The sequence below is a fragment of the Pinus tabuliformis genome, chromosome 2_2 (genome assembly GCF_031772625.1).
Source record: "Pinus tabuliformis cultivar Carrire ecotype Pingquan chromosome 2_2, CPIR1, whole genome shotgun sequence".
Classification (NCBI taxonomy): Eukaryota; Viridiplantae; Streptophyta; class Pinopsida; order Pinales; family Pinaceae; genus Pinus; species Pinus tabuliformis.
Window position 1 is genome coordinate 481,237,626 of NC_142300.1, and position 11,785 is coordinate 481,249,410.

The 11,785-nt window shown below is 36.6% G+C and overlaps 1 protein-coding gene across 1 annotated transcript in view; it reads right to left on the bottom strand.

The window, feature by feature from the left end:
• Positions 1–4,685, bottom strand: part of LOC149193432 (uncharacterized) — a 52,918-nt gene extending 48,233 nt beyond the window's left edge. Inside the window, exon 1 of the mRNA XM_089404844.1 lies at positions 4,617–4,685. The gene's annotated coding sequence lies outside the window, so the exon portion shown is untranslated. The remainder of the gene's footprint in view (positions 1–4,616) is intronic.
• Between the last annotated feature and the right edge of the window lie 7,100 nt (positions 4,686–11,785).

The window sequence follows — 11,785 nt, forward strand, 5'->3', positions numbered from 1 at the left end:
AGAATGCTATTTTTAGCACTTTCATTTTTTCCATCCATTGTTGCTAAGATCAACACTGGCTGAACTGCTATTTATAGCAATGCTATTTTTAGCAATTCTATTTTTAGTATTTCTTGTTGCTATTTTCAACATTTTAGGGTTGAGTCATGAGATCTAAACTTGAGAAGGTGTGTCTTGTTATGCTTATAGTTTATTATTTCTCATTTATTATGTGTTTTACTGGTACTTGACATGCATTTTCATATTCTCTATGGAATTTTTAAGGCATATCCTGTCATGTCATGTCTAGAAAATTTTATTTTCAAATTAACTGGTTCAACATTAATTTTCTAAAAACTTCTTTTGATTTCATCAGACCTATAATTTTGTTAGAAATAAATTTTCTATGTAATTCTCTTTATCATTTTTCTTTGTTACACTTCATAATAATGAAACAATAATAAATTATAATATTTCATAAAAATTTAACAACTAATAATACACATTTAAGATCATCTTAAACACTATCATTACTTTAATGGTTCTCACAATTTTCTAGTATTTATTTGATGGCTAAATGTAGAACATCTATATTTGTTTGCAAATTTTATTTTCCAATTTGTTAAAGACAACACATAAATTTATGGTCTTAAAAAGATTAACTATGTTTTTGCACAACCTAATTTTGTGTAGGGCAACATTATACTCAAAGCTAACTTCATATTGGGATAAAGGCTATAGAATTTTGTTTTTTAAGATTTTGACAGTGTATTTCGTAAAAAAATCCAAAGTTCAAGTGGATTTAGCGGTATACATGTGATAAATTTAAGCATGTGTTTTTTTTAAGATCATTAGTTAAAATTAAAAAATTGTATAGTATATAATTTTTGTAAATTTTTATTGTTAAAAGATATTTAACAAATATGTTATATATGTTTAATCAGTTGTCTATACAATCTCATATAATTTCATGTAAGTAATAAGAAGTAAAAAATATTAATAAACGATATCAACTATATATATATATATACAAAGTTGTATAGAATAAAATATGGATGTGGGTTATGAATACGATATTTTAATATAAATTAATATTGATGTATACTTAAAAATATATTAATAATTAAAAAATCATTTCAATACATATGTTTTGTAATATCTATAACATTCAAAAATAAAAATTTAAATAATGAAACATTATTTTTTGGACTCTAAAATAAGTTTCTACTCATGTTAGATTCCTGCTTAAGATAAATCTATACTATTAATCTAATTTTATTTTTGAATGGTCATTATTTTATACTCACACTATCTTTATTAATATTATCAATTTATTTTATAAAATATATTATACTCAATATATTATAAAATTTATGATGGTTTCATTCATTGGTCTTAGATAGATAGTGATTGGGTGATCTATTAAAACGCTCCTTGATATGAAGTCACTTGTTCAATTTTCACTCCAATATATGTGAGAAATACATTTAACATGTTAAAAATGTATTCTTAACAAACTTTTATTATTATTATAATAAATTCATTTTAAAATTCAATAAATACTATTTAAATACCATATTTATCCTTATCCTTCTATTTCAATACCATATTTATCCTTATCCTTCTATTAGCTTTTGTGTTTTATCTTTAAATATCTGAAGATATTAGTTTCTCTAACAAAATAGCTCTCCTTCCATTACTTTTGTGTTTCATCGTGTTTCATCTTTTAATTTTGCATGTTCAATTTACAGGGGTAAGCTGAGCTAAGCTGGCATCCTAGATATAATAACTATCATCTTCAATTCATCCATTATCCACCGAGTTTAAGAATCTAATGCCACTTTTTAATAAATAAAAACTATAAAACGTCAAAGTAGTGAATTATATAAAATACAATTTACAATTTATTATTATTATTATTATTATTATTTTAATATTTTAAATTTTGAAGCATAAAGGCGACCTCATCATTATCATATGAATTTTACAATGCAGAGGGGGTGCAATGAGCCATCCATTGAGCACATAAAGTAGTCTCAACTTTCAAACATCTCATAAATGTATAAAGATGGTGTTATGACGCTACTGGTATTCACGGAATTCCCTGGAACGACTGCAACTTTTAATCACACGTACCATCCCTTGGACGATAGTTATCTTTGGCACGTATCATCCCTCGGACGATAGTTATCTTTGGCTTGATTTTGTTTTGAATGGACACACGCTGGAGGAAGCTGATCAATTCCCATCATCCATGGACAAGGGCCAGGAGAAAACACCAGGGACTTGGAGGCTTTATTCTCATTCTGAGACGATTAAATCCGATACCACTGAAACTCTGTTGAATTGGGCCACTGAGAACTCAAAGAACGTATGCTTGTGGAATGGTATTACCTGCAGACAACACACAAGAAGAGTGGTCGCAATAATCTTCCTCAATTATAGGGTTCGAAGGTACCCTTTCGCCCTCTCTTGGCAACCTCTAGTTATTGCCCACTTTGAATCTTTTTCATATAATATTTGATAGAAATAATTTCATCAGAATTTGGACAGCTTAAAGCATTACTGGAATATTAATTGACATCCCCTTTATTTTGCAATGGGTTTTAATCCAAAAGCTTTGTCCACACACCTCAAACGGATTCAATTTCCTTATAACTTTTGAGATGGACCATCCAACAGGATTTGGTCGTGGAGAAGAACCACTGCGCTGCACGCCTTTGGTTGGTCTCATCTTTATGCATTTTTTCTTTGAAATGAAATCACAAACACAGATTTGAACCTCTGTACCTGTTCGGATTTGTCAACGATGGCTGTTACATAAAATGCTCAGATACTTGGCTAATTAATCCAGAGTATTAGATATCATTTTGGGATCTGCGCTGCACGCCTCTGGCTGGTCTCATCTTTATGCATTTTTTCTTTGAAATGAAATCACAAACACAGATTTGAACCTGTGTAACTGTTCGGATTTGTCAACGATGGCTGTTACATAAAATGCTCAGATACTTGGCTAATTAATGTAGAGTATTAGATATCATTTTGGGATTCAACTGCGTTAAGTAAGTCATTCACGTATGACCATTTCCATGAGAGATGGCTGTTACATAAAATGCTCAGATACTTGGCTAATTAATCCAGAGTATTAGATATCATTTTGGGATTCAACTGCGTTAAGTAAGTCATTCACGTATTAGATATCATTTTGGGATTCAACTGCGTTAAGTGGCTAATTTGAGATTCAACTGCGTTAAGTAAGTCATTCATTCAACTGCGTTAAGTCATTCACGTATGACCATTTCCATGAGAGATAGTCGTAACTGACTAATTTCTCATGATTTTTGAATAGTTCATTTAGCACTCATCGCATTTTCCATGAGAGATAGTCGTAACTGACTAATTTCTCATGATTTTTGAATAGTTCACTTAGCACTCGTGAATGACCATTTCCATGAGAGATAGTCGTAACTGACTAATTTCTCATGATTTTTGAATAGTTCACTTAGCACTCATCGCATTTTCCATGAGAGATAGTCGTAACTGACTAATTTCTCATGATTTTTGAATAGTTCACTCATCGCATCGGGTGATGCTCACAGGGGTGAAGAAATGGGATTGAAACTAGTGAAATGAATCACATAGCATCAATCATCACTTCCGGGGCTTGCACCCGGTAACCAAGACTTCCCAGGAGGTCACCCATCCCAGAACTCCTCTGGCTCAAGCGCGCTTAACTGTGGAGTTTTCCCCACAATCAAGCCCACTTAGCTTGCTACCCCATTTGCAAAACCTTAGCAAGTATTGTGCCTCATGAACCATTCAAGTAGAGATCCCTTGACTCTTTTTGAATTTAAGTATCAAAAAGAGTCAAGGGATCTCTACTTGAATGGTTCATGAGGCACAATACTTGCTAAGGTTTTGCAAATGCGGTAGCAAGCTAAGTGGGCTTGATTGTGGGGAAAACTCCACAGTTAAGCGCGCTTGAACCAGAGGAGTTCTGGGATGGGTGACCACCTGGGAAGTCTTGGTTACCGGGTGCAAGCCCCGGAAGTGATGATTGATGCTATGTGATTCATTTCACTAGTTTCAATCCCACTTCTTCACCCCTGTGAGCATCACCCGATGCGATGAGTGCTAAGTGAAATATTCAAAAATCATGAGAAATTAGTCAGTTACGACTATCTCTCATGGAAATGGTCATACGTGAATGACTTACTTAACGCAGTTGAATCCCAAAATGATATCTAATATAATGCACTGCGTAAACCCCCATACTTATAATCCAGAGTAATTGTTGAGAAAGAGGAACATTATTTGCCCTTTCAGACAAATGGTAGGCTCTTAAGGCTTCTTATGCTATTGTTAAGCAAGTATACTATGTTCATTTCAACAGATATTCCAAACATTTATGATTGCAAATTCTCAGAACTTATCATGGTGAATTTACCATTGCATAAAACCAACACCATAACAAACAAGCTTCAAAGATCCGTTTAGATCAACACCTGCACAATATTATAATAAGTAAATAAGATCTGTGATCAATTCACAAATACAAAAACCATATGAACAATTAAGGGAAACAAAACCCACTGCTCAACATAAAATTCTAAGGTTACTGAAAAAGTGATACGTACCTGCAAAATCACAGTCACTGCATTTGCATTTTCCATTAAATCCAGCAGCTTGATAGAGTGATTACACCCCTAGGGATTTTGGCCCTAGTGATCAAGAAGTGATTACACCGACGAAGATTGTTATAGAAGTTGCAAATGATGTGTCCATATTCCCATTGAACAACACACTCGATACAGTTGGCTGAGGAACAATGAATAGAGAAAACTGACATAGATGCTAGAAAGCCTCTGTCCAGTTGCTATTGAGTATTAACTGAAACTTTGATGCAATAGCCAAAGATTGCAAAATACAGAGAAAGAAGGGATTAGAATGAGAACAGAGAACTGCCATCCGCTGAAAATCTTGGTTCAACTCTCAAATCGGTAGTTTGCTTTAGCTATTCTGCCACAGATTATTTGCATATAGATTTAATGTCAACTCATGATGGCTTCCTATATCTTGCTATTGAGGCTACTTCTACCCAGGGTTGAGAAGGCCAACTGACTCAAATTTGCAATGGAATTCCACCTTGAAGTGGGATAGGAAAAGAAAAAAGTGATATGGACACCAATATCCCCATTCAAAGGCCGTGTCTTAAATTGCCACTAATACAAATATTGTCCCTCAGTTCAAACCAGGGTTGGAAATCGATAAATTATTTATGATGGGCTAATTTGTTTATTAAATATAATAGAAAGTTCGAAGTTGAGAATTTGAAAAATTAGTAATTAATTAGTAATGCTATTTTTATATTTGAATAATCGTTATTTTTATTAATTAGATTTAAAAAAAAAATTAATTGATAAAATATAATATATATATATATATATATATATATATATATATTTAAATATTATTTCAAATTGATCGTGTAGAGAGATTTATTTTACAATCTCGTGTGAGGATGTGTAATTTAGTCTATTTTTAATTGGAATTGACACATATTTCTTAAAAATACTTTAAAGGAAAAATATTGTTCCTTAGTAAAAATATAAATAATTATATATATTTGGTTAGTTTCAATTAAAAATAGTGTAAAATATTAATAATAACGTTACCATTTTGCTCACTTGGTTGGTTGCTATTTCACTTTCACTCTTTAAATAATAAACAAAATATTTTGATTTATGTTAAATAATATTATTTTATATAATTTATTTAACGTAATTGAATCTCAAAAAAATGATATTTAATAGATAAAATAATTAAAATTAAAAAAAAAAAAATCTATTTCTCTTATAAATATTTCAATATAAAACTTAAATAAATTATTAAAATATTTATATTAACTAATATATGTAATGACCCCAGACTAAGTAAATGTGAGAAGTTACTGTGGTAAAAGACAGTAATACAGTGGTTGTTATGCTTTAAAAATAAAACTGTGACAAACTATTTTATTAAAGTAATTTAAATATTTTCTAGAAATGCTGGCAGCCTCTAGGAGGTGGATTTAAAAGAAAGAGATCAATTATAATAACTGATGGAAACTACCCTCCCAAAACAGGAAAAGTCCTGGCTGTAGGGAGGAAGTTCTGTGCTGTGTGGACAGACAGAAGAGACCTTTTCCAAGAAGAGGAAAAAGGAAAAAGAAAAGAGAAAACTGGTTAAGTCTGGTTAGGACCAGATAAGTGCACAAATCTTGTTGAGGACTTGTGGCCTGCAAGATGGCTCGGGGGAAGAATTCCGTCTAAGGGATGGATCTCATGGCTGGGTGGAAGAGCAGAATCAAGTACAGGTGACTTGTTTGAGAACCCATTCCTGACTCTGGTGAACCAGGTATGGTTTCAAACTGCAGAGTCCCTGATTGATTATGAATATACAGTGAATTTACAGTAGACAGACAGGAACTATGTTTTATTTTCCTTGATACTGTCATAATAATAATGTAACTGCATAGATGTAGTTTTAAATTAAGGGACCGATTGTTATTCACTAGTCATGGTCTGAACTAAACCCACTGTAAATCAAGTTACATAAACATATTTAGTTAAAGACTGGTTCTTGGGCAAGGGGAGGTTATTCAAGAACCTGGTTATTGAATAACAGACATAACATAACCCCGTTAGAAAGACAGAGGCACTGTCTAGGAGAAGAAAAGTTAACAGTGGATTAAACTATGTTGAATACTTGATATTAAACAAGTAGATAATATAATGTGTCAGCAGGAACGAGGTTGGAACCTCTGAGTCTGGGTAGAAGGCACCGACTGTAGTCGGATTCAGGCTCATCGACAGAAGAGATAAACCTATAGACCTACAGTATTTAGAATAAATGACTGTTGAACTGTGGAAAAAAGAATAAATAAGCTACACCAGACAAATAGAGTCTATTCTGTAAACGGCGCAAAATAGAGAGCGAGAATCATATGGTATTCCGTCATCTACGCTATTAAGTCACAGTACTTACAGACACAATATCAGAGAATCCAGTTCATTTAGGGCGAGAAATGAAAAACGAGTTATGTATATGATTACAAGAAATCCTGTGCATGTTACCTCAAAGAGGAACCGCAGGCATACATTTATTTCTACATTCTCATAAGGAAAGAAGAAAGAGTAATATTGTTTGTATAATCAACCGAGTGCATGTTGTACAAGCTTAACAAATACGACAGATGCATAAAAAAAAATACAGAACGAATGACTTGAAATAATCATCATAACTGAGATAATCTATGAGGTTGCTGTCATGGAGACGAGCGAAACCAGCGATAATAACATAAACCCATACACTGTTCTAGCATGGTGAAATACACAGAATATATTCATATGAGGTACAAACGTAAGTTGCCTGAGGGCTCAGATAGAGCCGCAGTCCTTACATAAATCACAAAGGTTCTATATATAAATTAGAACAGAACAATACCCGGGTGGGAAAATCTTGAAAAGAATATAACTGTTCAAACATTGTGTACTGGAAACCTCGATCAGAACCTGAATCCGTTAGCCAGATCTGCGCGTCACAGCCAGATCCGAAACCCCATGTCTGAGAGCCGACATGGCAAGCAAAAATTCGGGTATGTCGCAAGGGGCAACAATACTAACAAAATAAGTCCTCAAACACATGTAGAAGAACTCAGGAGAGTTCCGTCGTGCATAATAACTCAACAGGGTGGTCATGGACACGACCAGACAACAGAGAAACCTAAATGCAAATCGTGAGGGTTCTCTGAGGAGTATACCTCGACAATCGAAGCAAGAAGACCCTCATTTGATCAGTGGTCTGCACAAATCATAAATTAAACAGTTCAATCGAAGAACCGCGAGCTCTTGTGTGCAAGAGCAAAGTAAACAAGACAGGAGGGCATACCTGTGGCCGCCGAGAGGGTGAGACCACTATGTAAAACCGTCTTGGCACCACCAGAGGGGTTTGGATAACCCAGCTGCGCGCCCTACAAGAAAAAGGAAACAAGTTCATAAGAAATCATTATAAATAAACATAACTGTAAATATATGCTGTAGATTTAAGAGTCGAGGTTCCATATACCTGTGCTGGATTAGTGTCGGGCTCCTCACAGCTTCCGGAGCAATTACAGGTGAAGAAGGTAGCGCTGGGGGATTGAACCAGAGGTTGAACGCCGAGACGGAGCCGGAAGGCCGAACAAATGAATAAACCCCGATACTGCTCGGATGAGGTTATGTAAGAACTTAAACCCTTGAGCGCATCTCAGCCCTTTGATCCAAGGGTGAGATCCTGACCGTCCATGCAAGGCGGGAACACAAAGCGGAAAGGTCGAGATCACCGTGATCGAGATGTCACATGGCCAAAGGAGCCAAATAACGCCACTTGCCTCGGTAAGGACTGATGTTATTAAGGCAAGGGTGAGTTGGCACCTGCAAGGTCTGCGGCAGGACCACCAAAGCCCGCGCCACATTAATACTCACTGCTGTCGGGTAGACTAACAGCTAGGTTCCACCGTGAAGTCAATGGTTGCACCAAAACCCATTTGACAGCATATTTTATTACCACGCAGCATATATAAACAAAGATTATAACAGAGTTAAACATAGGAATTAATGAGCTGTGAAATATGTGATATAAAGTATGTGAATAATTCGATATGAGTTAAATGTGCGCACATACATAAAAGATGCATCATGTAGTGTATAGCAAGATCATTATATTAGGCATACATTGAAATTTTTTTTATGTGTATGTGGACATAGGTGTGACAAATTGGTATCAGAGCCCAGTTTCAACACTGTGGCCTCAAGCAAAACATGTTTCACTGTGCAGAAGCGTACACCATGCATACATATGTAAGTTAATAATTTACTTAACTGCTGTTCTGTCTATTTAGGGGTGAAATACAGAATTACAACAGCTAACAGTTAAGCCAGAAAGGAGACAAAATGCAAGGAACCGGCAGTAACCCTCGAGAGAACCCAGAGCTGTGGGTACAGTTGGGCGAGGAAACATGAAGTACCAACCTTGCAATCCTGGAAACTGTTCAGGAGTTGAAAAATGAGATGGCACGATTGCGAGAGGACAACGCGCGTTTGACAGTTGAACAAGAAAGAATTCTGAAGAGTTTGTCGGACAGGCAAAATCCACCTCTATCTAACCCCAGTGCGGAACAGCAGAGGATGACAGAAGAACAATACCATTAGATTGAACCTGAAAATTCAGATGGCAAAGAGGATCACTCTGATAATGCACCACAGCAGCAAACCTCAAAACGTCAGAAAATGGAGCTGCAGGGAGAATTCCGGAAGATTAAACCCCCACATTTCGATGGAGAACGGGAAGAGGCAGCAGAAGCATGGTTAATAAATATGAATAAATATTTTCAGTTGTATGAGTATGATCACAATTTGAAGGCGAGACTGGCTATTTTCCAGCTACAAGGTAAGGCAACCTTGTGGTGGGAGGAAAGCAAGATTATCAAGGGGGTAAGTGAACGGACCATTACATGGGAGAAATTTCAGAAATACTTCAAAGAAAGGTACCTAACTGAGCGCTTCTACGATGAAAAAGCGAGAGAGTTCCATGATTTAAGACTGGGGCAGCAGACTATGGACGAGTTCATTATTCGTTTTACCTCTCTGCTACGTTATGTACCTTATATCAAAGAGGAGAAAGCCAAGGTCCAAAGGTTTGTGAGCAGCTTACCTTCATATATAAGAGAGAGGATTGAGTTTGACAATCCTAGGACCATGGATGAGGTTATTCGTAAAGCAAGGATCTGCTACCAGCAGAATAAACAGAAGGGGGATACTTCAAATAAAAGATGGAATGAGAAAAGGAGCAGTCGGATGGTTGGAAGCAGCAAGGGAGGTCGCAGCAATGGAAGTAAGGGAGCTGGCAAAGGATTGAACAGTAGATCTGTAACAAGAGGTGCGCCCCGAGCTAGGCCAGTAAGTGAAATCAGAGTAAGTGAGCAGCCTGTTAGGCCAGAAGGTGAAGGGATGACCAGACCTCCAGTTCAATGCTGGGGCTGTGAAGGACCTCACTATGTTAAAACTGCCCACAGCGAAAGGGGACAGGCCAGATATCCCAAATTCATGAAGCATCGACCGTTGGGGACGTGGCACGTAGTGTACCCAGAATTAATGCAGCTTTGGAGGACCGCCAAGCGGAGTACCAGCCATCTATGGTTGAATTTGAAGGTAAAATTTCAAACCTTTCTATAGCTGTTCTTATTGATCCAGGAGCTACTTTAAGTTATGTTAGCCCAAAGATAGTAGAACAGTGTAAGTTACAATCTGAAAAGTTTAGAAATTCGTGGCTGGTCCAATTAGCTACAGGAGCCAAGAGACGAGTCTTGGCCAAAATAAATAATTGCTCTTTAACCATAGCATGGCAGCCAATAGTGGCAGACTTAAACATACTACCGTTGGGTTCATATGATATCCTGATTGGGATGGATTGGCTGGAAAAACACTGGTCCTTAGTGAATTGCAAGACAAAAACCATCTACTATAAGGATGACCGTGGAGAGAAGCAGGAGTTACAAGGAATCAAACATCCTGTACAGATTCGACCCATTACAGCATCTCAGTTAGCTAAATGCATCAAGAATAAATGTCAAATCTATGCTATTCAGGTGGGTTACGCAAATCAAAAAGATAAAACTGCCATGCTGGGCAACATTCCGGTGGTACAAGAATTTGTAGATGTTTTTCCTGAGGAGGTACCGGGACTACCACCTAAAAGAGATGTGGACTTCACCATTGAATTGATTCAGGGAGCAGCACCCGTGTCACGGGCACCATACCGAATGAGCGTACCAGAACTAACAGAATTGAAAATGCAACTGCAGGAGCTGTTAGACAAGAATTACATCCGTCCCAGCGTATCACCCTGGGGAGCCCCAGTGTTATTTGTCAAAAAGAAAGATGGAACTTTCCAGATCTGTATTGATTATCGTCAGCTGAATAAGCTCACGATCAAAAATAAATATCCTTTGCCTCGGATCGACGAACTTTTTGATCAGGTGAAGGGAGCGACGATATTCTCTAAGATCGATCTGCGATATGGTTATCATCAGATCAGAATTAAAGAGGAGGATATCGCTAAGACAGCTTTCAGAACGCGGTATGGACATTATGAATTCGTGGTGCTACCTTTTGGTCTGACCAATGCACCTGCTACCTTCATGTGTTTGATGAACAGTGTGTTTCACAGGTTCTTAGACAAATTTGTGTTGATATTCATAGATGACATTCTGATTTACTCCCGATCAAGAAAGGAGCATGAGGAACACCTTAGATTGGTGTTGCAAACTTTGCGAGAACATCAATTATATGCAAAGTTTAGTAAGTGTGATTTCTTCAAGGAGGAGATATAATACTTAGGCCATGTAATCACAAAGGAAGGAATTGCAGTAGACCCTGAGAAAATCAGAACTATAATGGAGTGGCCCATACCAAAGGACGTGGCAGATATTAGGTCCTTTATGGGGCTAGCGGGTTATTACAGAAGATTTGTGGAAGGCTTTTCAAGGGTAGCATACCCTATCACCTCCTTACAAAAGAAGGGAAAGGTATTTAAGTGGACCTCAGAATGTCAGCAGAGCTTTGAACAGCTCAAGCACTTACTCACCACTGCGCCCATATTGAGTATAGCTGATCCTAACAAGGATTACGTGGTCTGCACTGACGCAAGTAAAGAAGGCGTGGGAGGAGTGCTGATGCAAGAAGGAAGAGTCATTGCATACGAATCGAGGAAACTAAAGGAACATGAG